Here is a 26,256-nt window from a genome sequence, read left to right on the forward strand (position 1 = left end):
TTTCTGTTCTTTCCTTCCCTCCTGAAATTGACAACAAACATCCCAGAGTCTACCAAGTCATCTGGATCATGAAAGCACAGGGAGTGGGATTAGCCTTATTTAGCTTTCATCATTTGCAACATAGGTGTCAAATGATTGTTGAAAAGAGTACATTGCCTACATCATAGCTCCTGACCCTAGGCTCCCTTCCTCATGAATGAACGGGAAAGACACTCAGACCTATTTTAGATGCCTACCTTAGGAGAAGAAGTTTTGTGTCCCAGTGGGGCCTCCTTCTGTTGATGAGTGTAAAGGGAAACTACAGTGAATGAGGATAATGTTGACTTCTCAGTAGGCATCTTTTTCACCAGCAACTGTAACAAATGGTGTCTAACCATGACAATTATTGATGAAACTTCATTGTTTTTAATCCCAGTGCAAGTCCTCCACTGAATTTTATTCCGTCTTGGAAGTGTTCTGTTGTTTTCTTGTCATTTAGCAATTTTCACGTTATTTGGTCAATCTTTGGTGCTATCTGATGATCTGTTTGTCTCATGTTCCAGTTTGGCGGTTTTCTTTGTAATAGCGAAAGAAACAGTGTCATGCTGCTAAATGTTCACTGCTGCCCATACTTCTGCCAGTCTCTGGGCAGGGTGCTTGATGATCCATTGCTGCAAATCACTCAGGGCATTGGATCCTGCTGGTTTACTTCTTGCAGTATGCAGAGCCTACAGCATGCCAATCCTCTCTCTGGGTATGATAACCCAGTATTTTGCTGGTCAGGCTTTGGTAGCTGAGCATGCCCAGAGGCTGCCAAGTCTTTGCAGGAAGCAGTGTCTTAACGAACCTCCTCCCTGCTCAGTTCGCTTTGTTTGTCACACGTCTTTGTTTGGCCACTGAATTGGTTGGACTTTGTTATCAATCCTGGTGGGAATGTACATTTAGGAAAGGTTTTTCCTCTAATTTTATCTTATATCTCTCATATAAACTTATCATTACACCTTGTATTTTTATATCATGCGATTCTGCACAGCGTAACCTGCACTGAAACATCAACCCAAATGCAGCTATGGAGCTCCTACATTTCTTTACATTAACAATGTTCATTGATGGCTACAGAAATAATAATCTCAGCACAGGTGATTGTTTCTTATTATGTTATTTAGTTCAGCGGTAAAACACTGAAAAATACATGGCAACAATCTTTATGGCTCATTGCAAGTTTTAAGACTATGGGTGTAAAATCAAATAGTGGAATGGTTCTTCAGGTTGTGTTTTTACCAGTGCATAAAATAGAACATGGCTTGTGTTCATCTTATGTCATGGTTTAACCCCAGGCAGCAAAGCCCCAGGCAGCCACTCATTCACTCCCCCCGGAATGGGACGGGGGAGAGAATCAGAAGAGTAAAAGTGAGGAAACTCATGGGTTGAGATAAAGACAGTTTAATAGGAAAAACAAAAGCTGGGTCCACAGGCAAAGCAAAACAAGGAATTTATGCACTACTTCCCACTGCCAGGCAGGGGCTCAGCCATCCCCAGGAAAGCAGGGCTCCTCCAAGCGTAATGGTTACTTGGGAAGACAAATGCCATCACCCTGAACATACCTTCCTTCCTTCTTCTTTCCCCAGCTTTATATACCGAGCATGATGTCACATGGTGTGGGATATCGCTTCGGTCAGTTTGGGTCAGCTGTCCCAGCTGTGCCCCCTCCCAGCTTCTCGTGTGCCTGGCAGAGCACGGGGAGCTGAAAGAGTCCTTGACAGGTGTAAGCATGACTTAACAACAACTAAAGCATGTCCACGTTATCAAAACTGTTTTTAGCACAAATCCAAAACACAGCCCCATACTAGCTACTATGAAGAAAATTAACTCTATCCCAGCTGAAATCAGGACATCTTACTGAACTGTGTCCTCCATGCTGCCCACTGGGAACAGACGGTGGTCCATACTCTACCCAAGATGAGCTAATTTATTAATTCCTTGTACATTAAATGTAGGCAGGTATCCCACAGTATACTTGAGGGATTTTATTCTTTTGTTAGAACTGGATCCACATCACCTCTACATGAACAGCAGTTCTACAGTTATAATAATATCAGAATCTGACTGAATCAGTATGTTAAAAATATTGACATCAAAATTACCTGATGCCTTCTCAGGATGCTTGGTGACAGGATAGCTCTGTTATTGGTTCCACACACACCTTCCAACAAAACCAAATATTGCTGCATTATGCTTTTATTGCTAAATAATAACTGCAGTAATAAAAAGAAGTGTCTTATTCTGTGTCCAAGAATATTTATTAATCTTATTCTCATTTCTCTCACAAGAAAGCTGCTATTGTTTATATTCTCTAGAACTGAAATACTTCCCTATTTCCACACAAATTGTTATACATACCATCCAAGGTACATTTCTATAGCTGCAACTTAAAAAGCCACTGATTAGGCAGATCACTCAGCCACTAACCTGCACCTACTTCCACGTTTAACGGTGTTTGAAAACTTAATAAATGCAATGGGGAACTCTTCCATTTCACACATATGACTTGATTTTTTTTTCCTCCCCAGAGCCTGTTCTCAACTAGTAACTGTCTTGATTCTCCCTTTGGGTATGATCCTCGAGCTCCACAGAAACTGGTAAACATCCTCAGATGTCTGAAATTGTTCTCCTAGGGCACAAAAATCACTTTTTCTGACATCTTATGCCCTTGCTGCTGCTTCCTAGCATATTGATAAGTCTGTTTTCAGTGTTGGCAAAACAAGGTCTTGAAGGAACTTTGACTTCTAACCTGTAGGACTTGCCTTCATCTAGAATCTGCATACTAGAGAGTTTAATAGCCTGTTACTCTCAACCCCGGATTTTGATTCACATCTGTTTCTCCCTCTGCCTTCCTCCCCTTTTAGTAATCTTTCTCCCATTTATCTCACAAGAAAGCTGCTATTGCTTATATTCTTCTGAATTTAAACACTTTCCAATTTTCACACAAAGCATGATGACATTTGGTGAGTATATTTTAACAAGTCTATTTATTTCCATCAGAAATCTCCCAATACCCTTGTTTCAGATAAGCTCATGTATTAAATTTTTTTTCCCAGAACTAGTTCAAGCTCATTGCTTTATAAAACATACTCATAGTGAAATGGTCCAGGGTGAAAAAAAAAATTCAGCTGAGGCAGTTATATCTTTTGTAAGTCCTTTCCCAAGTGCCGTGTAATTCTGTAGTAGTGTTAGGAAGTATTTAATCTTTATTTTACATATAGTATAAATAAATCACACAACTGCCTACCTTTGTAAAAAAGCGGCATCTTTAGTGAGAATCTTTGCAATATGTGGTAACAGTGGAGCAAGTGAAAAGTGTATATCATGAGCAGAGATTAGTCCAAGCAAGTATGTGATGGATATAAACTTATACACAGTAAACACATTTTCTTGCACATTTCTGGCCAATCAATGAGAAAATTGCTCTGCTTCTACTGACAAGGCCCAGTCCAAGGCCCTCCATTACTGTTTAAAAATGTTCAGGGTCTTCACTTTCTTTTCTGCGTGAGCACTGACAAAGAATCAGGCAGAAATCCAGTTCTGCCTTTTACCAGCAGGTTTGTATGTTGGAGTCAGTGGAGGGAATTCTGGTCCAGATTAACATTTCTATTGATCTTTTTTTTAATAAACATTTTATACCAGCAGAAAAAAAACCAGGTGGTTTTACAGAATAAAGAAACAGTTGCTTTTTGGGGAAATACCTCTTAAGAGCACATATTGAATAGCCCATATTAATTATCTTGCAATTATCTTTTAAAAACCTCAGCACAAGGGACCTGGAAAGTCATGGTGACCACATGTGACAAGTTCATACAACAATGTACAGAAACACATTTAAGGCACTTCATTTCCATTTCCAGAGGAACACAAGGCACAGAAAAGTGTGTTCAGCCCTCTGATTGTTTATACAGCCGAGGTAAATCTTTTGTAAATCTTGAAGGACTCATTCTACTAGAAGGAAGAAGGTTTGGGTTTTTTGTCACCAGGGAGCCCGGAGTCCCTTTGGCAACCAGGCTTCAGAAGAATGGTGCAGAAGGTGACAGGCACTTTTGTGTGCAACAACTGTGTCACCCGTGCCAGCAGAGCCGTGTAACGTCTTTCTGTGTTAGCACAGGCAGGACATGATGGGAACTGTCTCTGCTTACTTCTGCGACTGAATTCACTGTCAGAAAGTGGTTGCAAAGCCTGCCCAGCTGGATTCTGTTAAAAATAATAATTTCTGCCTCACTTAGCCTGAGCTGTTTGATCTGATGTTGACAAAAAGATGGGCAGAAAAAGGAAAACAGTGGCTTCCTCTGGGTGGTTGCTGAGAATACTCCTCTAGGTTATCCACTGAATTCACAGTTTTTAACCAAGTGATGAGCTAAGTGTATTTCTGAAAAGTGCTTCAGGCTCAGATTTTACCTTTTCTTGGGGAACCATTGTGCCAGAGTTCAAACTTTGCATTTGCTTACAAGGACGGCTGTTGCTGAGCTCATTTCTCGTTGGCTCTACAGCCTTTATCACACAAGGATGAACTTTAGATACTAACATAAACTGTGGCTATGGCCCGCTTACTCCCCAGTCAGCATCTAAGGTGCCAGTTAATGTCTAATTTGAGACAGCAAGTACTGACCTCTTGTTTAAACCAAAATCTTTCAATGTTAAAAAAAATCGCCTCCCTGAGAAGCCAGGAAGTAACAAAAATAGATGCACCTGGGTGGTTTTGTGTGCTCTATGGTTATGCGCTCCTCTGAGGAGCACTCAGGAGTGTTGTTGACTGTGATCCAAGCGGCTCAAATAATGTGTTCCTTTCACAGTTTCTTATCACACTGATTTTCAAATTATTCACTGAACCTACTGATCCTTTAAAACTGTGTTCCACTTTCAGTTTTAAACAAGGTAGCTAGACAGCAGCAGAGACCAGCAGCGTAAGAATGCAATTTGGATGCTGTGAACACACTCCTCTATGCTTTCAAGCTGATGCACTGAGGTGTAGCTGAATTCTGTGTTTAAAAGCAATCTAAATTAAAAGTATACTTTTCATTCTGAGTTTCTTAAAAAATGTAGCATTCATGTAAACCCTTCTTTAGATTTGGTTGAACTGAGCACTGTGAGATGAAACGTGATCACTGTGAATGTGCTACATACTTTCCATAATTATGAAATGTTATGAAATGAACATTTACTGTAATAAATGTGAGCGTATGGCACATTTACGAACTCCATTTTGACTCTTGGCTGTTCGTTGTTGTAATGGTTTTAGCTGGGATAGAGTTAATTTCCTTCACTGCAGCTGGCACGGTGCTGTGCTTTGGACTTAGTATGAAAGCAATGTTGATAACACACCGATGTTTTGGTTGTTGCTGGGCAGTGCTTGTACTCGGCAAGGACTTTTCCAGCTTCCCACGCTCTGCCAGGTGCACAAGAAGCCGGGAGGGGAGGGGGCACAGCTAAGAGAGCGGATTCAAACTGGCCAAAGTGATATTCCGTACCATGTAGCGTCGTGCCCAGTATGTTACCTGGGAGGAGCTGGCTGGGGGAGGGAGGCAGCAATCGCGGCTCGGGGACCAGCAGGGTCGGTTGGCGGCTGGTGAGCGGCTGTATCGTTTGTGTTTCTGTTTTTTTCCCTTTTTCCCTTTTCCTTTTTATTATATTATCATTATTGTTATTTTATAATAATCATCATTATTATAATTATTATTTTATTTTAATTATTAAACTGTTCTTATCTCAACCCACAAGGTTTTTTTTTTTCTTTTGTTCTTCCGATTCTCTCCCCCATCCCACAGGGGTGGGGGGAGAGAGCGAGCGGTTGCCTGGTGTTTAGTTGCCAGCTGAGGCTGAACCACGACAACTGTATACAATTGCTTAGAAAAATAACGTGAAGTAACAGCTGAATTCTGCAGCCAGCTAAATACAGATCTGACAGAAAACAAACCCCTTCACATGGTATCCTGATATGTCCCCAGGACACTGAATACAGCAAGGCTTCTGCAATGAAAATAGTATAGAAAGCTACAGTTAAGATTTTCTTCACAATACAAGTGGCTCAGAATGAGTTTGCATGGGTGACATTCATTGTGTCATAACATTACACAAAGATATTTGACTTTGCCATAATAATAGTGTTCTCAGAAAACAATCAGTTATTTTTACTTCTTTTTAAGTTTTTCTACTCTCTTTTGCCACCAACACAGTTTTGAGCCTTCAGATTGACAACACCGACTTTGGCCATTTGAATTTACAAAGGCAGCATTTAAATTGTGGATCTGGGAATACTTCCAAATGGCTGGTTCCAGGTGTTCATCCAGCTAAGCTGAATTGTTGCTGTTGGACATGCCTTTGCCCTGATTTCTCCATCTTGAATTCCAGTGAACAGAAACCTCAGACACTTGCCAGACAGGAGGCGGGATGTGCTCTAGTCACAGCCCAGCTCTAGATTTTGCCTGATGGTGCTCTGGTGTCCAGGTATTCCTCTGCTGATTCCTTTCCACCCTTCCGACCTGGTATTTCCTTCTGTTAATCTGTGGTCTTTTCCTTGCCCCTCTCTTCCCATGACCATACTGCTCTTCTCATCCATCTAACTCCAGTCTTATCTCCTCTATCTCCCCTACTCCTACCAGCTGTGGTCTTCTGTAGCCAGTTCCTTTCCAGGTGCCCTATCACTTTTCAGGCTCTTTCTGCTCCCTCTATTTCTCCCAGACCCATTTTCCTGTTTCACTCTTTCTTCCTTTCACCAACACCTTCAGAAGCTGTCTCACCCTCTTTCCTTTTCTCTCCTTGTCTAGATTATTTCCTCACTCAGTCCCATTTCTTCCTGATGTCTGTTCTTCAGCCCCTCATCACTGTTATTCCTCACCTCTTTTCCCTCTTTTGCAGTCCCAGGTTTTCCCTCTATACATTTAGCATCTGTAGGTCCCCAGTTCTCTCACTGGGATGACTGCTATGGCCTCCCGGTTCTCACCTCCTTGTCCAACTAGTCTGTCTGCCTTTTCCACCTCCATTCCATAACTACATGATACATCTTTTGCCTCCATGGACAGTGATCCTGCCTTCTTCTCCAGGATATGTCTTCTCCTCCTTTAATGAGCGAAGTGTAGCTCCTTTCTCCACCTTGCCCATGCACTTAGGAGGAGTTTGGCTTCCCTCCAGCCCAAAGAACTACCAGTCCTGCCTCTAGGACAGGAATACATTAACAGTTCTTCAGCTTTCCTTTATACTTGAATAGTCTGACCACAGCAGTACAATTGCAGTCCTTGGCAACTCATATAAAGGCTTCATTTCCCTAGCAAATAGATGGGTACCGTTCTTCTCTTTCTAATGTTGAAGAAGCTTCTCTGTAATGTTATCCCTTTTCCCTTGATGTTTACTGGCATAATTCCTATAGTCTTTTTCCAAATAAATACTACACTATGAAAATTAAATGGCAGGTTTTTAGCTACTGCTTGACTTTTAGCCAGCTAGGCTCAAGCCATGTCTGAATATCTCATGTTTTGTTCATCTCTCTTCCGAACTAAAATCTTACATTGGAAGTTGTCCATCACAGGCAGAGGCCAGTATCTTTTATTGCCTCAAGTTATTTATAGAAGCCAGTTGACATAAAAGGTGGAAAGATCTAATTCACTCGGGGGGGGGGGGGGGGGGGAAGCAACTCTGCTAACACAGTTCCATGATACTGAGGCAGTAAAGAAGAAAAGAATGTGATCAGTGTACATATGTTAAAGATAAGTCTCATTTGGTGAACAGCCAGGGCAGGATGGACACTGTGATCCTACTGACCCTTCTGGGGTCCTTAAGCTTTTTAAATGTTGAAGCCATCTTCTACTTAGTTATTTAAAGCATATCCTGTTCTAGGTCATAATTTTAGGGAAAAATCCTGTGGGCTTGTAATCATTATGTTCTTCGTTAGCAGTTGTAACAGTACCAGGAAAGAGGGCTGCAGAGTGCTGCCTTACGGGCATGAAAAGGGTTGGGTTTGTTTTGTTTTGTTTTGTTTTTTTCACAATTATTTCCTAGTGGGGTCTGTCTGTTTTAAGAGTACTAGATTTCCAAGGACTTGCCAAATTAAATCCTGTGAAATTCTCTCTGAATTAGGCACAGAGGTGTACCATATAAGTTTTACAGTTCAAACCAAGATACTAATTCAATAAAAAACACAGCAAGATTACCAGTCTGCAACATTTTGCAACCTGAGTTCTAACATTTGTGTCAATAGCAAAGGATGAGAGAGAAGTATGAATTAAAGATTATACCAGTGTTATTATACACAGGAATGAATCTAAGATGAGACCAGCACAAATGGCTGATCAAATGTCATACTCTACAACTCCAAAGATAAGTTTTAAAGACTTACTTAAAGGTCAGCATCTCTTTAAACCCTGCAAAAGTCACTTCATGTGACAGCAAATTTTCTTGTAAGGTAGAGCAGAATTATACAAATATGTGATACAATTCTATTTGTCTGGCATATTGAGATATCATGTCATGCCTACAGCTTAGTTGAAACTGAGGGGGGATTGGGAAGCATGTCTTATTCCTGAGGGTAAAATGTAGTTTTCAAATAAACAGAGAATAAGGATGGATGAAAACGTAAATCCCTCAGACATTCTGAATTCTATCATGACTTTGATATATAATTGTTTAATGATTTCCTGAGGGAAAAATGTCACCTTGTATTTAGGGAATAGTAGTCTGGAAGATTTGGTGAAGGACATGCCCTAGAAAATATTTGTAGGGCTGCAATGTTTCTTCAGGAGATATAGCTGCTGCTTCTAAGGTAGCCTGTTGCTCAGGTGCCCTTGCTTATTTCAGGAATAATGCAGCCTTCACGATTCAACATTAGTACACTGTAGGCTTTTAAGCTGTTAAATCTACATAACGCTAGGAAAAAAATATGGAACAGGGATCTGCTAGAATGCATCTCAGCAGTGCTAGAGAGCTGTTGTTACAGCCCAGCTAAAATGGAAACACTGACACAGATTCTCCTCTAAGAGGCACCGTTGTTCCTTGGTGCCTCCAAGGAGTCATTGCAAAGTTATTCCACACACCTATTGATAAAATGAGAGATGTGTAAGAGGATTCATAATACTTGCCTTTCTTTTTCGATTCTGATTTTTTTCAGAATGAACCGTGAGGGTAAGAAGGTACCACATGTGGAAAGTGTTACAAAAGCAAGCAGCTGTTTATTTTGTTCCGTGTGTTATAATCAACAATATTGGTGTGAGGTGGCCAGGGCTGTTTGCTAGGGTTGTGGACCCAGGTGTGCTGAATGTGAGTCAGTAATAATCTGGATATTTTGCACTGGAAGTAACACGTGATTATAATGTGAGATCTATTGACTTTCTGAGACTTTGTTGTGCCAGGAAGTCAGCCTTTGGTGCATTTACAGTGACGTTCCAGTTTAGAACAACAGTGCACTCTTGAAGCAAACCTCTGAACTGCCCGCCCAGCTGCGCCTTGGTTCCCCTCAGGGACTGGCCTCAGTGCGTACGACATTGATCTTTTTTCAGCCAAGCTAAGCCACAAGACATCCTTCAGGAAACAGCTTATATCAAACTGCAGCTGCGGGTGGGCATTCAGCTCCCTGACTTGGACGAGCACGGGCCAAAACTAAACTCCCCCGAACATGTGCCGTGCCGATGCTGTGCGCTCTGCACCAGACGTTTTGACCTACAGGCCCAGTCCTGTTGCTCTCCACTACTTGCTAGTGGAGGAGTAGCAGGGCACTCAGCAGGTTACTAAATGGAGGCATGTTTTGAATTGATAACTTACCGGGGTTCAGGCAGTTGTCCACTCTTCCACCTTTCAATATGTCATTCCCGGCTTCAGGATTTCATTAACCAATCTGACTTCCTTCCTCAAACGGTGGGTGAGTAAAAAGGAATACCCACGAGACTTATTGGAAATAAAGAGTATGAGTACATTTAAATGGAAGTATACAGTACTCATTCTATCAGAAACTACAAGGGAAGAGTGAAACCGTCACATATGTCATTTTAGTCATGCTAAGGCTAGCAGGCTTTCGTATGCAAATGGCCAGGGGAAAGGGATGGGAAACAGATGTACCCAGAAGGTGCTGCATTTTCTTGCGAATCTGGAAAAGGATACCATACTAGACTTTTTTAGAAGAAAAAAACATAAGATAAGCATTCAAATGAAAGCTAGTAAATATTAGTAATGGCAGAGTTATTTCCTTTGAAATGAATTGGTAGAAAATGCTGAATTGAAAAGATTATAGCAGGGCTATGGTTTCTACATGGAATGTTTCAGGATTCTAGCAAGAAAGGTGAAATATAACACCATGTTTTGAATAAGTGAACTCCACGTCAAGTGGATATGTATTTTTTTTTAGGATCTTTTTTTTTGTTTACTGGGTAGAACAGAAACCATACTACGGTAGTTTGCTGCCACAGCACCTCTGGGAAATGGTGCTTAGAAGGCTGGCTTCTGGGCAGGCTCAGTTCTGGACTTCGTGTCATGCTCTCTTCTCTTCTCTGATGGGGTGGGGTGGGAAGTGTTGGTGATTCAAGCAGCACGCTCTGTAGGAATGCAAAAATGAAGATTTCCATATTAAGCTTTGCTTTCACAATGCTCACCATGTTTTCTTTCAAGGCACTGAAAGAAAACATGGTAAGAGAAAAATTTTAACCATCTAAGTTTAAAATGTTGGCTAATATTTGTATTGTATTTAATTTTTATTATCAGAATTTCCAAAATGGAAATTCTAAATTTCAGTCAGGACTAATCATGTACGTATGGCAAAGCACCCTGTGAAAACATTTTGTACTGTCAAAACAATACTCTGACAGCCTCAGATTGCATGTGTCCATAGCAGATCGGGCACGGGTAGCGGCAATCAAGCATAACCATGCTTGCTCTTCTTTGCTGTCATTCTGTAGGGTGACAGCTGTGAAAGGCAGTCCAAGCTTATTTCTTAGCCTTTCACAGAAGTTGCCATTAAGACATCAACTTCTGAGGAGGGAGGTGGTGCAGGCCTCCTTGTACAAAGCGGTGTTAAGAAGACTCTTGCGTGTTTCACACTTGCCAGTGAGGAATTAAAAAGTGGCAACTTCTAACTGCTTAGGTGCAAGCTATTGACATTAGCCGGTACAAGCTAATGAGCAAATCTAGTCCCACAAATCTTCATTGAAGTGTCCTGGGAACCACAGCAGAGGAGCTAGAGGACTCAACAGCAGTACCAGATGGGGGTGAAAGGGTGGATTGTGCTCTGTAATAAAATGTTATGAAAAAACATCATCCTGAAGTTGGGCTCTTGCAGTTGATGGATACTTGCCAGCTTTGGCCACTCTCCACCTGCAACCCATTTTCCTCATTTTAAATAAGGAAAAAATATCATTGAAACATCATTAAGACTTATGACACTGTTGCTATGGTAAGGACATCACAGGTTCACCAAGTACAATCTTTTGTGTTCAGTTTGGGTGAAATGTGCTAAACTAGGCCGCTCTGAATGACAGGAAGAGAAACACTGAATATCCAGCTACTGCCCAAGACAAGGTTCAGTGAAAAACAGCGTGTGAGTGTGTAATTAAAGATTTATAGCTGTTCATGTGTAGAAGGGGCCATAAGGAGACTTTAGAGATTTCTTAACTGTGCAGCTTTGCAACTTGCACATTTTTAATACAGCTCTTTTTTTTTTTTTTTCAAGTCATCTTGAATTTCAGCACAGTAGCAGAGAAAGAAAATGAGCAAATGCTGCTCCTGACAAGATTGTCCATCTGGCATAGTTTTTCCATGTAATAGTGTTAGGAAATGTCAGCTGTCACCTGCAAGTGAATGTGTGCAGATTCAGCTGCCTAAATTTATCACGGAGGGTGACAGACCTAGAGAAACTCATCCAAGGCTTCTTTTCCAACAGCTCCCACAGCTTAAGATGCAGCATCTATCCTCAATGTGACTCACTTACCCTCCAAAGCTTAGTTAGGCAGCTACTAAACTTTAAGCAGCGCCACTGCTGGGTACAGCTCTTCCCAGCCAGCTGGGCAATTCCCCTTTGTATCTGTGGGGCCACTTCTATGTGGGGAGGCTTGCACCCCAGCTGAAACCAATGTATTTTGGCCTGGCCTGGCCAGTAAGGCAGCCTTGCAACAGCTAGCCTTTTACAGCATATGACGAGGGCCACATCCTTGCTTTTCTCTGCTTCTGTGCAGGTGACTTAAGTTTGGGGTGGTAGGAAGAACCCTCTGACCTCCTGGGACAGGAGATGAGAAGGCTGGGGGAGGCAGTCACGTAGTACTGCCTGGTCTCTCACACCTCTGTTTTTAACAGAAACTGGGGTCCAGCAGCATCTTCAACCATACCAAGGCAGTACCACTCCTCACGGCCATGGAGCAGGCACTGGTGTGAGCATGGGCCCTGCTGTGCATGGCGAAGGTTCCCTGGTCCTGGGGATGCCTCTGAGGTGTAATCCTGTCCTGCCCAGCCCATGCTTCAGCTCCTGGGGGATCATTATCCTCCTCCGTGCTTCTCTCATCTTTTCTGATAGTTGGGAGTGGCAAGCAAAAGTCTTCTTTTCCTGGAGGGCTGCACTATTGCAGAGCAGTCTGCTTGCTGGGACCAGCCCACACTGCTGCTGTGTGTCCTGCAGAGGACAGGGCTGGGCTAGGGGAGAGCTGCCCAGCCTGGGCAAAATCCAGGTAGCATCTGCACCACAGGAGTGGGGGCTTGCGGGTCTGCCCCAGTTCATACCACAGTACCATTTAGCTTACCAGTATAGCTGGTGAGACTGCTGGTGGTGGGCAAGGTAATCTGTCACTTTGGGAGGAGGGGAACAGAGATGCTCACCCAGAAGCCAGCCATCATGATAGTTCATGGGTTGAAGATGCAGCACATGGTGACCTAGAGTGAAGTGCTGGAATTGTATTTAGTAAGTTGTTAAAGAGGAAAAAGATAGACCAAAATCAGCCAGTTCACAGAGGACTCCAAATCTAGTTAAATACAACGCACAAATGCACTGCCTTAAGTTTGGTCCAAAACCTTATTCACAAGAAGCCTGGGACCAAGGTCTGAAGAAATTAAGCACATAACTGTGATGAAAAGGAACAAATGGAAAGTCATATACACCTCAGAATATATTTTATTATTGTTTCAAATCAAAAAATTGCAGCCCATGGGGGTACTAATATCTGTCCTCAATGTGAGAAATAGCTTCCTTATTAAGTCTGCAGATAAATCTAATAACAAATTCAACAGCATGACAGGCCCTGTATGCCACAGCATCAGTAAGAATTTGTTGCCATATTCGACAGAATTTCTGCCCCTGAGGGCCATTGCATCTTCATTGCAGGCATTTATTGAACGACATCCTGCTTTGCTTAATGGCTCGTACAAAGCGAGATGAATTACAAAATTTCTGAGGTGGGAGCTGTGGGGGTTAAGGTGTGATGCAAATAAATGAAAAAGGAAACCCCAGGCTTCTGCCTGACAGTTTGCACAAGTGCCACTGGCAAGAAAGTAGAAGATCAGCTATTGTTTAAAAATATCACCTAAACATACATATGAATCATATCACAGAAACACAAAATGACCTCAAGGTTATTCCCACAAGAAGGCTTCTTGCTGCACAGGTGCAATGAAGTAGCCAGAATATTTTTGGAACTGGGCTTTTAATTGCAGATAATGTGTTTCAAATGGGATTAAGAATAATCAACAATTTAAAGCTCCTGGGACGTACAAAGAGCTAATGGAATAAATTGATGTTTGGCTATTACAGCCAGAGCAGTCTGAAAAGCAGAATCTAGCATGAAAATGTGGGATGGCAGCATAGGAACTCTGTAAGCCTGTTATTTCCTCAGCTGCAACTGGTTTTACTTAAAAGAAAAAAAAAAAAAGAAAAGAAAAAAGAAAAAAAGATGTGGATATCAGAGAGCAGTAAAAGCCTGTAACATGGAGGAATTTCCAGTTTGGATGTATCTGACAGTGAACTAATAAATATTAAATAAGAACTCTCAAAGAGATCTTAGAATGTTAAATAAATGGCTACTGAACAAAAATATGACGAGCCAGCACTTTGAAGTCCCTACCATGTCAGAGACCATTCCTGACTTGGATGATGGCTGACTGTGCATTGTTTTGTTTAGAGCTGCTTAGGAGTTTTCCATCAGAACAATTTTTCTGGAAGAAAAGTAAAATTTACCTTAGGGGAATTTCTATTTGCCATTTGAAAACAACAGAAACAAAATTGATTTTCCAACTGGAAAGCAGCTTCTCCTTCGTAATGGCCATGCACTTTTTACTAAAAACTAGTAAAATCCGTAAATCACATTTATTTGCTAAAATCTTCTACAAAAATTAGCAAAGTCGTTCCAATCATGCAGCTCACAAACCCCCAAAAGCTCCAGTTCCAGACTGAACCATGTTTTTTAAATATGTAGGCTTTCAATGGGATGAATTTCCATTTTTCCAGAAACTCTAGACAGAACAAAGTGTTGTCAACACTTTGCAGAGCAACAAAGGAATTCTCACATCAGCTTCATGGATGCCACCACCTCTAAACTGCTTCTGACACTTCTGTGGTGCTGCAGCACACATTGCAGGATGCAGAGAGAGAATTATCTTGCTATTTAAATGGGTGAGAAACCCAAAGATTTCAATTTTTTTTAAAAAAACTAAGTGGTAATTACAGTAGCTTTGAAAAGTACATCTTGCTTTTCAAAGAAGGTTTTTAGTGTAGCAAAAGTGATTAAATCTACTTATTATCAGCCTTGTAAGCAGTGAAAAAGTGTGCGTTGAGCCAAACATGGTTGCTCACACAGTGGTTTCAAATAATTAGAAACCAAAGGCTGACTTTCATTTTAATTTTGTTTAATTAATTGGCTCACATTCACCCTGATGTAAGTCAAAAGTACCTTCACGACCATCAGATGGAAACTGTATAGACCACCAGTAAGAGTTCTGCAATGCTGGTGGCTGAAACTACCACAGAATTCATATCAGTCTAACAAACCAAAGGATATGTGAGAGCAAATCTAAAATGAGGACAAGACAGTTCTAGAAGAAAATCAGAAAGAATGATAGATGTCTAGATAGAAGAGATAAGTACTGAAAACATTTGACTGGAGAGGAGTTGGTGGACATGTGGGTTGAGTCTCACCTTATCTCATGCTAGGCATCTGCTGTGTCAATGTTTTCGCCTGAACATAATCTCCATGATAAATATAGAGAAATAGGCTGTTTTAGAACATATTTTTTCCATTGTAGATAAATCTCAGACTGAAATGAATAATTACCTACAACTAATCTGTTACTACTGCCTTTGTTGGAGATGTCTAAAGTGAGGTGAGATATACCCTACCCTGGGTAATCATGTTAGAGTAAAGGTGGTTTATAGAAGTTACAAAAAACACTTTTTGTTCAACTACTACAGAGAGTACCAGATATTTATCGGTATAGGGGTTTCTCAAGATACTTTGCTGATCTTGGCAGGATTACTTGTAAGACATTTTCTTAGAATTCACTCTAAAAGTTTTCCTCAGATGAGGAACACACACCACATCTGTGTACTCCCATATAGACCATAATGTTGATAACACCAAATTTCCTAGTTAAAGTGATGGTTTTTAGGTGCTGCGAACAAGGGGGAAGCTTCCCGCAGGGGAAGCTGAGCCTGAGTAGCCAATATACTTATGTTCAAGCTGAGCGTCACATGGTCTCAGCTACACTAAAAAGCAACCAAGAAAAATACACTTGAAGGAGAAGCAAAGGATACAAATAGCCTTTAGAATATGCGGTCTTCATGCCTGTGTTTACGTGTGAGTTAGCATCTGGTTTACTTTGGTTCAGCTGAACATAGATCCTTTAGGATATGAGCATCCGGATGAATTACAAAGTATGACTTTTCTGATGTATGACATAGAGTAGCCTGAATCGAAGGATGCTTTATAGGCTTTCACTTTGTATTTTACATTTCTGAAATTGTCTCTACCAGTTATTTTTCATCCTGCTCTCTCCTTCTTCTATGTTCTCCTTTTAATTTAGTATCAGAAAGCAGAAAGTTCTCTGCAACAGGTGACACCAATGAATGATCTTACCCTTCAAGAGATTTCATACCAGACTTTGCTCTGACAGATGACAAAGTCTGAATATCCACTAGCTTTTTTTTGCCTGAAAATGTCTTCTTTCCTTTTTTGCCTATGCTGCTTCAGATTTTTTGTGGCTTCCTATATGTTACTCCAAATTTCTGCAAAATGTAATCTCATGGGATGGAGCTCCAAGTAGCTTCCCAAACTTGTTTCTAAAATAAAGCTACCCAAAGCTCCAGCCTCACACAGCTCCCTCTTAACTGGTCTTGTGTTGCTAACATAAGATCCTGAATAATGACCAATGTGTGTTCGTGTCAGACTCTGCAATCTGCCTCAACAGGGTTCATGGCTTTGTTTATGGCTGCTCAAAACCAGATCAATATGCAGCTTGCAGCTGTTAGATAACAAGATATGCACTACAGCCTCCTCTCTCTTTCCTGCCTCCAGGCTTTTATAACCGTCATAAAAATTGCTTTCAAGCAATCTCTTCTCCAATCACCATTTGCTATTTTCTCAAGTGTATATGGTCCTGTTAGAGCCTATAAGCTACAGTTTCATGAGTTCCATGTACCTTTCTACTAAGGAAAGACAGTTTTTTATGTTATTTTCCCTCATTTTCCAGGGAGACAAAAACCTGAATATTTCAGTCTCTTACCTCATGCAAGGTCAAATCTACAGACTGTCTTCTACAATGCTTCATTGTTGGAAAAAGGCAAAAACTTCAAAACCACAAATGTTAGTACAAAGAAGTAATGACTGATTTTTTCTGTATTTATGACTTTTTATCCCTTTTCTACAATTCAAGAACTGTTCTGTTTGGAATGTTTCTTGGAGTTACAACTTTTGGTGTTGCATTTGCACGTTCATTAAGTTGTCTTGAAAGAAGCTACCTAATCCTCTATAAACAGAGAGAGCTAACTGAAATAATACACTCAGTTTCATGTGTATATATTCATCTGAGAGAAAGAGACAAGGTACAGAAAGATGCTTTTCTGTGAAAACAGCTGTCAATCAGAAGGGGACTTGCTGTGAATTTCAGGCATCAACTCCCTGCTGTCGGTATGTGCATGGACAGACCCTGCCCTCTCAAGAGCCACGGCACACCACACGCCTCAGTGCAAAGCAGAGGACTTTGTAATAATGCTGAGAGCCCAAGTCTGCTCTCTGAGATGGCAATTTTCCAACTTACATCAGTAACAAGGCAAATTGGAACTGGAGAGATTTATTTATATGGGTTAGTAAAAACTTCTTATGTGTGATAACTTTCCCACAGGAACAGCTTTTGAGATAGCTGCCAAATGAAAATTGAATGCCTTAATACCATGTTTATTTATGCATCTGTTATCACTGCTCTTCTTATTTACATGATCCTGGTAAATTTTTATGTGTTTTACAGTGCAGACGCATTTTTATTGCACGTTTGAAACATTAAGTTCATATTGATGGAGCTAAGTGGTAAAAAAGCCTTCTGTTCAGCCTTTTTGAACAGAGTATGTGTGTTCTCACGTTTCCCACAGGAGATGATAGTTCACACAACTTCAGAAGCTCCGGGTGCTCTTCTAGTCTCATTTCAGAGATAATTTTCATGAAAGCCCGTCCTGAGACCCATACATATCTGGAGCCATATTCCACGTCCGTATGGTGCCAGGAAGGTGAGTGGGAGTGAGATATCAATGCTATCGATACTCCAAATTGTTTATGAGGAAAATTTAAAAACTCTTTGAAAGATGTTATGACATAAGAACGTGACAGAAATTAATCTGGCAAGGGTAGCAGTGCCAGCTGAGAGACTTACTAGGTCAGGCACAGCATGAATGCGTCTATACTGCTCTGAGGTTCCAGCAGCTCAATCTTTGTCCTAGAGAGTTTGCATGTTTACTTACTGCAGTCGGCGCTAAAAGTCATCCATAATAAACTCCACTGATGGGATAGGTACCCCTTGAATATCTATAGTTTATATAGCCTATATCAAAGAAAAAGCTGAGGAAGGATATGATTGCTCTGCTAAACTACTTCAGTGGGGTAGATAGCATGGGAAGGTGAAATATTTATGTAAAAGTGGAAAGCTGGCATAAGATCAAATGCACAGGCACCTAGTCAGGAAGTGGGTTTCTATTCAGCCTTTTGAAATGGATGAAACATTCAGCTGGAAGATAGAGTTATTCCAGATTATGAGAGAGGCTAAAATAATAGGTTTTCTGAGGAAAACAGAAAACCGAATCAACAACCTAATAGGTTCCTTCTAGACTGATGTTTTCAGATGGTTCTGATAATTAATTTCCTCTGCCTCTCCAGCATTATTTGTCATCTTGTGTTCTAAATGGTTTCCCACAGTTTAGTGGGAAAATATCATGACTCAATTAAGGGAGGCTCATTTTAGACAAATGAAATTAACAGCAGTATTGCATTGGTTAAAAAAAAATCCTTTTAGCTACTACATAGAAGAGAGTAAAGTATTTACAGTGTATCAGCTTTTCAATGATGTATATTCTTTTTCCTGTGTTTTAGAACCAAAAGACATAAGTGTATATTATTTCAACAAGTAGCTATGAGATTGGCTATTTAGATTTCAAAAAACTAAAATAAAGACCCAATGGGATTCCTGAACAGATGTTTGCCTCTTCTGTACAAACACAGAAAATCCCGTGACTTAGATTACAGATAAAGCTTTGGCTGCTGAAGTGCTGTTTATGTCAGATGCCTGCTTCCTACACAGATTGTAACCCATACAGAGCTCCTTCCTGTTTTGGGAATTTTCCAGAATTTTTCAGGATGAATGAGTTTGTAACATTCATTTTTATTGTATTTTTAAGGGCTGTAAATGGTCCTTACGCAGAGCTAGCTCCAGCAGAATCCAGGTCTGAAGTCCCCATCCAGTATCTGTTTTGCACACAGAAAGGGGCAGAGCTGGCTGGCAGGAGAGGCTGAGCCCAGGGGTAGATGAGGACTCCCATCCCCTTCATAGTTCAGGTGCCCGGGTCAGGGCTGGGAGCAGGTATATTAGCAAGGACAATGTGTGGCATGGTGAGAAGAGTCCTGCAGAACAGAACAGCTGGATTTGAGTATCCCATATTCACACCATTTGCATTTTTGGGGGCTAAAGTGGACTAAGCATGCTAGGTGTGCTCTGTCTGTCTGTCTGAAGCTCTGTTTCTCTGCCAAGGGAATACAAGGTGCATGGCATGTAAAGAGAGGGCACTTGAAGGACACACATGGAGAAGAGGGTTGGGATTCTGCTTTTGTTTTAAACCATACTCCATTCAATGCAAAAGACAAAGATGCCCTCAAGGATGAATCCAGAAATCCTAGGATAGATCCAGCATGAATGAACACTCCTGCAGCTGAGTGTGTTGCGGTAGGAACCATTGTCTAACACCGGGGCGAATGGGATTTGTCTTCTATGTGATGGTGTGCAGTGCAGTGAGGAGTTAACAGGGCTAACTAGCTCAGTGGTGGCTATAACAGCACTGCCATTATGAGAAATAGCTCAGCTATTTCTCTGCCCTGCTCTTCGCTGCACTGTGTAAAGTTACTGCTAGCTTCTGAAACAGTGCCAGCCAGTGTGGGCCACTCACTAGTGGACTGTCATCCGGTGTTCTGGATGGATGCTGAAACAAAGCCATAGAGGGGTCGAGAAACTTCCCATAAACCATAGACATCTAAAATTACAGAATCGCAGAATCACAGAACGGCAGGGGTTGGAAGGGACCTCTGGAGGTCATCTTGTCCAACCCCCCTGCTTGAGCAGGCACACCCAGAGCAGGGGGCACAGGAACGTGTCCAGGTGGGGTTTGAATGTCTCCAGGGAAGGAGACTCCACACCCTCCCTGGGCAGCCTGTGCCACTGCTCTGGCACCCTCACAGGAAAGGAGTTTTTCCTCATACTCAGATGGAACTTCCTGTGTTCCAGCTTGTGCCCATCGCCCCTTGGCCTGTCGTTGGGCACCACTGAAAAGAGTCCAGTCCCATAGTCCTGACACCCACACTTTAGATATTTATAGGTATTGATGAGATCCCCCCTCAGTCTTCTCTTCTCCAGGCTGAACAATCCCAATCTCTCAGATTTTCCTCATAAGGGAGATGCTCTGGCCCCCTGATCATCTTGGTAGCTCTCCACTGGACTAAGATCCTGTTTGGAAACCTGATTTTGGCACATATGGAGCAAAGATCTCTGATTCAAGCATTTGGATGTTGCAGCCAAAGTCCTGCCAAGCCTTTCTTTGGATGGAAAAGTTTTTTTTTAAAGCATACTCAATAGGCCTCATCCAGTTCAACAGAAGTGGTAGTACTGACTGCAACAGAAACTTGGAGCAGCAAAGTGCTTCTGGTGGAGAACATCAATTGTTACAGGTGATGTAAGCTCACCCTGCTCTGCTGGCCAGCACCACCTTTAATTAGCAGCTGGAGTCATACAAAATCATGAAGAGTACATCTGACTAATTTATAGAAAATTAATCTTAATAGAAATGTATGACTGAAGCAGGCAATTTGGTTTAGTGCCCATTTTAGCTGTACTGCTAATGAAAGTACTGGGAGGAAAGTTATACAGAGACACAGCAAAAGAAAATGTAGCAGCTAATCAGATGGGATTTAGCAGTCTATGGTAGGTTTTTACCAGCTTTTACTTCTCAGCCACTTTACTGGAGCAGTATTCTTTCGCTTTTTATTAGAAACTGCAGACATCTTTCTGACAGTCCTCTTGAGAAGATTCAGAGAAAGCAACTCTTCTTCATGATAAATGGAAATCTTGGAAATCTTATCCTTGGTGGCTAATCAAGGCTGCTAATGAAATCAGCAGAACTTTCAGGTAGAATTTTAACAGGTTTTTTTGGTAGCCCAATACAATTAGGGATGAAGTAATGGAGAAATGAGCACAAACACATACAACACCCTGTACACTGACTGTCAGACAAATAAGAGATGGCTTGCCTTCTGTTCTTGTGGTGAAAACACTCTAGATGCTATAGGCTGTGAATAAGGAATGAACTATGTGAGCGCTGAAAATCTTAGATTAAATCTAATGAACATCGTGTTCTTTCAAAACTATCTGTCACTTTTCTCCAGTAGTTCTGAAACTGTATATTTATATGCATATATACATATATATATGTATGGCCTTCATATATGTGTAGAAGGCCAGGCAAATGAGGACGTAGGTGAAGGTCTATCCAGGGTGTTGCCTAGGGTAAGTCGGTCAGCCCCACGCATTATGACTGCCTCTGTTAAGGAGAAAAGGAGAAAGGAGGGTAATTGTCATAGGTGATTCCCTTCTGAGGGGAACAGAGGGCCCAATATGCCAACCAGACCCATCCCACAGGGAAGTCTGCTACCTCCCTGGGGCCTGGATTAGAGATATTACTAGGAAACTCCCTGGTCTGGTACAGTCCTCTGATTACTCCCCGCTATTGGTTATGCAGGTGGGCAGTAATGATGTTGTGGAGAGAAGTCTGAGAGTCATCAAAAAGGACTTCAGGGCACTGGGGTGCTTGGTTGATGATCAGGAGCACAGGTAGTGTTTTCCTCAATCCTGTCAGTGGCAGGGAAGAATACTGAAAGGAATGAGAAAACTCACCGGACTGATTGATATGTGGCTCAGAGACTGGTGCCATTGGTGGTATTTGGTTTTTTTGATCATGGGGAGGTTTATATGGCACTGGGCCTGCTGGCAGCAGATGGAGTTCAGCTGTCTCAAAGGGGGAAAAGGATTCTTGCTCATGAGTTGGTGGGGCTCATCGAGAGGGCTTTAAACTAGGTTCAAAGGAGGAAGGGGATATAGCCAGGCCCACTAGAGAGGAGCCTAGGGGTGGCACGCCAAGGTTGGGGGTGAAACTGATAGCTGATCTCAAGTACATCTACCCCAATGCACGCAGCAAGGGCAAAACCAGGAGGAGCTGAAAGCCCTTGTACAGCAGGATAGCTATGACTTAGTCACCATCACAGAGACATGGTGGGATGACTCTTACGACTGGAGTGCTGCAGTGGATGGCTATAAGCTCTTCAGAAGGGATAGGCAAGGAAGGAGAGGCAGTGGGGTGGCTCTTTATGTTAGGGAGTGTTTTGATTGTATAGAGCTTAGTGATTGTGACGATAAGGTTGAGTGCTTGTTGGGTAAGGATGAGGGGGAAGGCCAACAAGGCAGATATTCTGCTGTGGGTCTGTTATAGACCATCCAACCAGGATGAAGAGGTAGATGAAGTGTTCCACAAGCAGCTGGCAGAAGTCTCACAATTGGTAACCCTTGTTCTTGTGCGGGACTTCAACTTACCTGATGTCTGCTGGAAATAAAACACAGCAGACAGGAAACAGTCTCGGAGGTTCCTGGAGTGTGTGGAAGATAACTTCCTGACACAGCTGGTAAGTGAGCCTACCATGGGAGGTGCCTCACTTGACCTGCTGTTCATAAACAGAGAAGGACTGGTGGGAGATGCGGTGGTCAGAGGCCATCTTGGGCTTAGCGACTATGATATGATAGAGGTCTTGATTGTTGGTGGAGTAAGGAGGGGGGTCAGCAAAACTGCTACCATGGACCTCAGGAGGGCAGACTTTGGCCTGTTGAGGAGCCTGGTTGACAGAGTCCCATGGGAGACAGTTCTGAAGGGCAAAGGGGTCCAGGAAGACTGGGCATTCTTCAAGAAGGAAGTCTTAAATGCGCAGGAGCAGGCTGTCCCCATGTGCCACAAGATGAACTGGTGGGGAAGACAACAATCCTGGCTGAACAGCGAGCTTTTGCTGGCACTCAGGAAAAAAAGGAGAGTTTACCACTTTTGGAGGAAGGGGCAGGCAACTCAAGAAGAGTACAGGGATCTTGTTAGGTCATGCAGAGAGAAAATTAGAAAGGCAAAAGCCCAGCTAGAACTCAATCTGGCCACTGTTGTAAGAGATAGCAAAAATATTTTTACAAATACATTAACAACCAGAAGAGAGCCAAGGAGAATCTCCATCCTCTATTGGATGCAGAGGGGAACTTTGCCACTGAAGATGAGGAAAAGGCTGAGGTAGTTAATGCCTTCTATGCCTCAGTCTTTAGTAGTCAGACCAGTTATCCCCAGGGTATTCAGCCCCCTGAGCTGGAAGGCAGGGACGGAGAGCAGAATAAAGCCCCCATAATCCAGGAGGAAGCAGTTTACAACCTGCTGCATCACCTGGACACTCACAAGTCTATGGGTCCAGACGGGATCCACCCAAGGGTACTGAGGGAGCTGGCAGAGGAGCTCGCCAAGCCATTCTCCATCATTTCTCAACACTCCTGGTTAACAGGAGAGGTCCCAGATGACTGGAGGCTTGCTGTTCTGATGCCCCTCTACAAGAAGGACCAGAGGAGGATCCGGGGAACTACAGGCCGTTCAGCCTGACTTCAGTACTGAGGAAGATTATGGAGCAGTTCATCCTGAGCATACTTACCAGGCAAGTGCAGGACAACCAGACAATCAGGCCCAGCTGGCATGAGTTCATGAAAGGCAGGTCCTGCCTGGTCAACCTGATCTCTTTCTATGACCAGGTGACCCACCTAGTGGATGAGGGAAAGGCTGTGGGTGTTGTCTACCTGGACTTCAGCAAAGCCTTTGAAACTATCTCCCACAGAATTCCCCTAGAGAAGCTGGTGGCTCTTGGCTTAGACAGAAGTACACTGCCACAGGCTTGGGGAAGAGTAGCTGGAAAGCTGCCTGGAGAAAAAGGACCTGGGGGTGCTGGTTGACAGCTGGCTGGACATGAGCCACCAGTGTGCCCAGGTGGCCAAGAAGGCTGACAGCATCCTGGCTTGTATCAGGAATAGTGTGGCCAGCAGGAGCAGGGCAGTGATCGTGCCCCTGTACTTGGTACTGGTGAGGCCGCACCTCGAATACTGTGTTCAGTTTTGGGCCCCTCAGTACAAGAAGGACAACGAGTTGCTGGAGCGTGTCCAGAGAAGGGCAACAAAGCTGGTGAAGGGTCTGGAGAGCAGGTCTTATGAGGAAAGGTTGAGGGAACTGGGGTTGTTTAGTCTGGAGAAGAGGAAGCTGAGGGGAGACCTTATCGCTCTCTACAACTGCCTGAAAGGAGGTTGTAGCGAGGCGGGTGTTGGCCTCTTCTCCCAAGTTACTAGTGATAGGACAAGAAGATCAAGTTGCATGAGGGGAGGTTTAGATTGGATGTTAGGAAAATTTTCTTTACTGAAAGAGTGGTCAGGCACTGGAACAGGCTGCCCAGAGAGGTGGTGGAGTCACCGTCCCTGGAGGTGTTCAAAAAATATGTAGATGTGGTACTTTGGGACATGGCTTAGAAGGAGGGTGATATTGGCTTGACAGTTGAACTTGATGATCTCAGAGGTCTTTTCCAACCTTAATGATTCTATGATTCTATATAAATAAAATAGAAACACTTGTGACAAAATGACCAGTTGGAAAACACACTATAAAGCTTTGGAATTAGAGAAACTGTACCAACCTAGGTTTTTTTCCTAGATGGAAGAAAAGCAGGGAAAGAAGTTCATTCATTCATTTTTTTTGCCCAGTTGCCTTGATGTCAGATTTGGAATTGCATCTAAAAATACCAATTTGTTTGATAAATGACATTTTTTAGGACTTAAAGTCCTAAAGTGATACAGCTCAGTAGAAATATACAGACACAAAACTGTGGTACAGAAAGATGTTTCAGAATAATTTTATTTTCTATTTTTTTCCTTCTCAGATTGCTGTCTGGCCAATGGATGCTAGGGGAAGGCTCCCAATAACTATGGGTGTAGAAACATGGAGGCAAATTGCATCCAACATGTATGCATTCTCCATCAACTCTGGTGTGATTCAGGACAGGGTGGAATTATGTTACAAATAGAAGAAATAACACATTGGAAAAGCACCATTCTGCAGTCTCCAGAAAGAATAATGTCTGTCTTCAAACTAGCTTTGCAGAAAGTAGATCCACAGCTTTGCTTTCTTTCCAACCATTTGTGGCTTGAGATCTAATGATCCTAATCTACAGCTTTATTTCCATTCCCAGTGGAGGCTGAGGCTGGCAGAATGGACAGGCTCTGTATGCTCACTGGCCATAAACTAATCTCTAGACAATATTTTCTGTGTTGAGAATTATTTTCAAATGGATTAAGTCACTCTGTGTGCCAAGGCCTTATTTCGTGAGATTGTTATTTCAGTGTAACTAACAGACACAGCTACTCTCAGCTTTATTTTGACAGTTAAAATAGCCAAATTAAAAGCAATAGATGTCTTAGAAAACTGCTTAACATCTGTTTGTTTGAGTTTGATTCATTAATACTTTTGGAACTCATAATCTCGTTTACTTTCCCTGGTATCCCCAGAGCAGCCCACAGCTTGACTACTTAACCTCACACAGCCAAAGCTCTGCACGCCAGTGACTTTATTCCCCATTGCCTCAAAGATGAGTGAGGGTGCAGTCAGGCCCATGAGGACTGAAGAGCAGACGATTATCTCATCTTGGCTAGGCCACAGGGTAAGGGATGAGGACTTCCAGATCCCCCTCATTTCTTCTGCCCCATGGGGCAGCAATTGCTCACACCATCGGTCCCATCTGCCTTGATGATACCTATTTTCAGTTTCCCTATAGCAAAGATGTAAAGATCATGCAAACTAGAGCAAGTTTTACCAGATTATTGGAGCTGAGCAGCCTCTTACACACGATACTCATTTTCAGTGAAGTTCAGCCACAAATAAAGTGTGAAGCACCTTTTTGATAGGGTGACCTGTCTTTGTAGCCTCTTGTGAAATGGTTTCCTGAAAAGCTTGAAACCGTTAGAGGGAGCGTCAGCAGCTTTAGCTGGTGTCTCACACAGAGGCTGGATTAGCTGACCATCTTTAACCTTCCATGCAGTAATTTTGTTCTTCGGTGCAAAACAGCCTGTCATTTGCTTAAAGCTGAAAACATTTTTCCCAGCAATGGTGTTAAAATCAAACAAAGAGACTTACTGCAGGGTGCTGGTGACAGTCTTTTACCCACAGCCCCTCTGGGTTGTCTGTAGTGATAGTGATGGGTAACCTGTGGCTCCCAGGCTCCTTGAACAGTTTTCGGCTGAGTGCCATTGCTGCAAGCGCACACACAGGCTCACACGGGCTGAGAGCGGGCACTGGCGCACTGATCCAATAGCACCAAGGGCAGGCACCTACCAGGCATCAGAGATGAACTAGTCAGCACGCATCACTCAGGCTGCATTTACAAATTGAAATTGCAGCCCTTCTAATTAGGCTGATGGACCTCAGGATGT

General features: G+C 42.5%; 1 long non-coding RNA gene across 1 annotated transcript; it reads left to right on the forward strand.

The window, feature by feature from the left end:
* Window positions 1-5,459: 5,459 nt before the first annotated feature.
* Window positions 5,460-25,356, forward strand: LOC135316880 (uncharacterized). Its single transcript, XR_010376094.1, has 4 exons — window positions 5,460-5,593; window positions 17,561-17,695; window positions 20,714-20,850; window positions 24,711-25,356. It is a non-coding gene; the product is annotated as an uncharacterized LOC135316880 (long non-coding RNA).
* The last annotated feature ends 900 nt before the right edge of the window (window positions 25,357-26,256 follow it).

Source organism: Phalacrocorax carbo, chromosome 1 (genome assembly GCF_963921805.1).
Source record: "Phalacrocorax carbo chromosome 1, bPhaCar2.1, whole genome shotgun sequence".
Lineage (NCBI taxonomy): Eukaryota > Metazoa > Chordata > Aves > Suliformes > Phalacrocoracidae > Phalacrocorax > Phalacrocorax carbo.